The sequence below is a fragment of the Equus quagga genome, chromosome 12 (genome assembly GCF_021613505.1).
Source record: "Equus quagga isolate Etosha38 chromosome 12, UCLA_HA_Equagga_1.0, whole genome shotgun sequence".
NCBI classification, from domain to species: Eukaryota; Metazoa; Chordata; class Mammalia; order Perissodactyla; family Equidae; genus Equus; species Equus quagga.
Window position 1 is genome coordinate 59,312,179 of NC_060278.1, and position 4,957 is coordinate 59,317,135.

Below are 4,957 nucleotides of genomic sequence, written 5' to 3' on the forward strand. Positions count from 1 at the left end.
TTATCCATGGTGAAGACCAAAATCACTTTAAATTTTTTGTCAAATGCCTCAAGTTTACCAGACAGCCAAATTGACAGCCAAGTCTGGCATCCATCCCACAATGCTTACCTTAGGCATTATTATGAAAAGAAAATCAATGTTAATTGTTCAAATCTGTAGCTCCCATTAACTGACACTCCAGATCTCTGACACTGTGATTAGCTGCAGACAAACCTAACCAACCCGGGAACTCCCCACTGAGACTGAATTTGGGAGAGAATGCAGGAGTGGCTTTACTTTTGATGAACTAAATGAAGGGGCAAACATTCCCCAAATCTTTCTCCAGTTGGGTAGCCTCTTTGCAAGAATCTGAAGTGCCATCCCATCAGAAATGAGAGCAAAGTTATGATAAGCCCCTAAAAATTGTATGCCCAACTCGGAATTGAGAACTCAGAGATGCAGAATGGGGGCCAGCAGGAACCTGTCGTTATTTGTGGTCCTGCTGCAATGACGCTATCCAAATGGATTGCCCCTGGACCATCTCTACAACTGTGATTAGAAAGCGTGGTGCCCTCAGTCTAAATGCTCAAATCTTTATGTCACAGAAGTCCTTTCCTTCCTGGACCCCTGGACTGCGGTTTTCTTGAAGCTCACATGTTTGGGGTTTTAGAAAATATATCCTCACGTGTTTTAACCTTTAACTCTTCAACCATTGAAGCTTTACAGATTCATGTGTCTGTTTAAAAAACAGAATAGGTTTTGGTTTTGCAATTTACCTTGTTAGCATCTCCCTGCCTATTTCACCAGCATTGTGCTCCCCTTCCACCATTGAGTATAGGAAAATGCCACCTCTCGTCCTGGGTCTACTTATCCTCAATTTCCTTTTCTTTCCACTGATGACTCATAAACAATGAGATGACAGATGTGACTCTGCAGACAGTCCCAGGTTCACAACTATGGATGAAAAAGGACATGACCACTGAGTACCATTAGCTTAGTCCTCTGGAACCAGGCTCTTTCTGCCATCTCTCAGGGGACATTCTGACCTTCTTGACTTGGTTTCCTACTACAGGGCTTTGTCTCTTTACAAATCACCAGATAGCCACAAGAATGTCAAGAACCATATGCCAAACTATTAAAGGAGAAGAATTCTGAGAGCCAGGATGCCTGTGCAATTGACCACGGTGACTAACAGGACACACTTGACCTTATTTGACAAACAATGAAGGCAGGTCTGGTCCAAGCTCCAAAAAGGATTGAGGAAAACAGAGTGATGAGTGCCCAGACCCTAGAACCAGAAAGACTCATGAATCATGACTCTATTCCTTACCAGCTGATTGACCAGGAGCAAATAATTTAACTTCACAAATCCCTGGTTTTCTCATCCTTAAAATAGTCCTGGGGGATATTTCCCCCCTGGAGGAATTAATATCATTTACCAAATACAGGGTGCTTGAAATGATTAAATGAGACAATCTACATCAGAACTTAGCCCAGTGCCAGCCACATGGCAGGGACTCAAAATTTAGCTGTTGACTGCCAAGCAGAGTAGTTCAATCCTGCCCCCTACTAGCCAGGGAACCTCACTTGTGCCTCTCCTCCCCCAGTGATCAGCCCACTGGGTCACACCATAGGGATCCTCACCAATTTCACCCCTCCCATTATCTTCCCATTTTCCCTAACAGTTTAATCCCATTTCTCATGATCTTTTCCTTCCCTGTTCTCTCAAATAACCTTCTTCTTAGATCTTCCTTCTTGCTCCTATGCCTTCACCAGATATTTGCCGAGTGGCCATGATGTGTAAGCCATTGTGTTAGGTGCTGGAGACAGACAAATAAAGGACTCAAATCTTAGCCAACAAGTAAAAGAGAAAGTAAGCCATCACAGTACAAAGAGATAAGTCCTGTATACAATAAACATTATAGGTAATAATAGAGTATGTAATATATGATAGAGTTACATGCTGGGTACTGTCTGAGCACAGAGGAAGAACACTGACCAAGACTGGAGACCTGCCAAGACCCAGGAAAACTGGACTGAGGGTGATTATGAGTCAGATAGCTCGTTAGCTACTTGGAACATATTATTCAATATCCACCACACTGATATGAGGTGGACCTTGTCATCATTTAGAGGAGAAGACATGTTCATATGCTGCTGAGAGAGCTTCCTAAGAGCAAGCACGTATTGAGTACCTACTGTGCCCCGGGCTCAGCGATAAACAAATATATTTTAAGTCATTTTACTCTTCACAACTACCCAAACTACTACTGTCTTCACTTTACTGAGGCACAAAAATATTAAGTAAGTGGTCCATGGTCACACAGTTGGTAAGTGACAAGGCCAGAATTATTTAAATTAGCAAAATTAATTAATTAATACCAAACGTCCAACAGCAGGAGATGATAAGTTAAAAGGAGCCATCTGAAAGAATTGTAGCCAGAAATTAAAAACTATGTTTTTGAAAAAATATAATGGGATGGAAAAATGTAGATCATATAATGATAAATGTTTAAAAGGGCAGAATATGAAACAACCCACACAATATGATACCAATTTTGTCTACAGTGAAGTACTTAAGTACATAGGAAAAGACTAAAATACTTCAAAATGCTAATATCTCAAGATGTCAGGATTATAGGAAATTTGTGTATCTTTCCTTCATACTCATTTGCATTTTTGAAGTTATCGTAATCTCTTTATTTGTATCCATAGCCACATGTACATAGACTTTTATGTAAATGCATAAATGCGATCATATGCCTATATTTTGTTTTCTTTTTTGCTTGGTCCTCCCACTCACATAAGCATCTTGCTCTGCTCATGCAACAATGAGCACTTCACACGAATCCTTCCCAGCCATCCAGCAACGCCCTCCTTAGCTTTTTTTAACGCTGTATTGTAGCCAATGAAATGGAGATACTATAATTGATTCAGCCATTCCCCAACTGTTGGCCATTCCCTCTGTTTGTATTTGTTTCTCTTTGTCTGCCACTACTGAAGAAATGATCCAAGGATATATCCTTAAACACGGGTCAGGCTCAGCTCCAGGAAAGTGTTTAGGTCACTGAGCACGCCTCAGCCCCTCACGCTTCTTTGGCTTTGTATGTGCTGCTTCCTCTCAGGAATACCCTCCATACTTGCCCTTACGAATGCTCAAAAACCATTTCCTCCAGGATCTTCCTCGCATCCTTCCCAAGATGGATTAGCAACCCCTGGGCACTGCCCAGCATCCTCTGGTAAACAACTGTCATCATTTGTCTCTGTCACCAACTTGAACCCCATGAAGTTGACTCCATATCCCCAGCACCAACTATAGGCTCCAGCACATTTTAGTTGATGGAACAAATGGATGGATGGACGGAGGCACCAATGAAGAGATGGAGGAACAGAGGTATGAAACATTATGCCGTTTTGAGGAACTACAAGTAATTCTCTGTAGCTAGAGCATAGAATGAATGTGAAGGTATGGGACAAGATAGATTAAAGAGGTTTACAAAAAGGCCAGATCCTAAAGGGTCTTGTGTACCAAACTTAAAGAATATGAACTTTATCCTAAAGAGTATGGCAAAGCATTGAAGAGTTTTAAGCAGAATATCATTATTATTATTATTTTTTTAATTCTTTAGGCAGGATGATCTAGAGGAAGTCAGAGCAAAGGCAAGGGATCATTAGGAGCAAACGTAAGTGATCAAAGTGAGAAATGAGGGTCATCTACTCAGCAATCGTTGGGCTAGACATGCCACATGTGTTCTCACTGAATCTTTCCGCCATCCCATGAGTCATGGTTCATGCTGCAACCGTGCTGAGCACACAATGCTAAAGGGAAGAAAGAACTCACAAGGGTCGCACTATTAATCAACGATGTGACATGACCGGACCTCAAGTCCCTCTGGCTCAATGCCAGTCGGCTCTCCAATGTAGATTTGCAAAGCCAGGCCAATCGCAAGACTAGAGGAGGGGATTTCCATGAGACACTGAGGAAACAGAAGGGACTCAGCTTGTCAAGGGGATAGACGAAGCAAGTAACTCAGAGGGACATTTTTAGAACAATACCCAAATTTCTGATGTAGCAATTAGGTGATGTCATTCATCAAAAAAAGTGGCATTTAAAACGAGAGATAATGAGTTTTTTGGGGGACCCGATGAATTGGAGCTGCATTTACAATTTGTCGCTGCTTTACATACGTTTGCCTCATTTAAGGACATAATGCATTACCAACTCTGTGTTTACAGTTCTTTGCATTTCCTCAGTGCAAAGCTTCCCAGCCATCAAATTTACTATTGATAATTGATATTTATTGAATGACTGCCATGTGCCAGTCATTAAAATGTTTCCTCAGCATTTTACCTCTTACCTTTATTAGGTAAACAGAAAAATTGGATAGTTAGCGGCTTTCTGGGAAACACAAAAGGACTTGGAAAATCTAAAATATATTAGTGTCTAAATAAATAATGCTTGAGGATATAACTTGTGAGATTCATGGAAATAAAAATGACAGGTAGAAAGTAAGCCTACCTTTTTGAAACTCTTTTTCGTTTTTTCACTTTCATATAGTATAAGATGACCTTTCTAAGCATCTGCAGTTTTTTTCAACTAACCTTTTCTTTTCTGGTTTTATCCTTTCTTTCTCAAAATATAATGGAAATTATAACACTTGTTATGGACCTTATTTTATTACAGTCAGTAGGTTGACGTTTTGACTACTCACAGATTGCTGTGTGTTGAGAAACTATTTAAGGAATGGATATTTTTAAATTCTCCTTTATTTATTATTTTTGATTAAACATTTTCTTTTTCACAAAGGATTGAGAGGACAAAAAACAATGTCTATGAGAATAACTGAAACACAATCAAGATTGTATCATATAGCCCCCTCTAAGACTGAGCCATATAAAATATTTCATTCTAGAAGAACACCTGTTATTTGAAAGATTATTTTATTCATGTGACCTACCAGATACTGTTAGCTAAAAC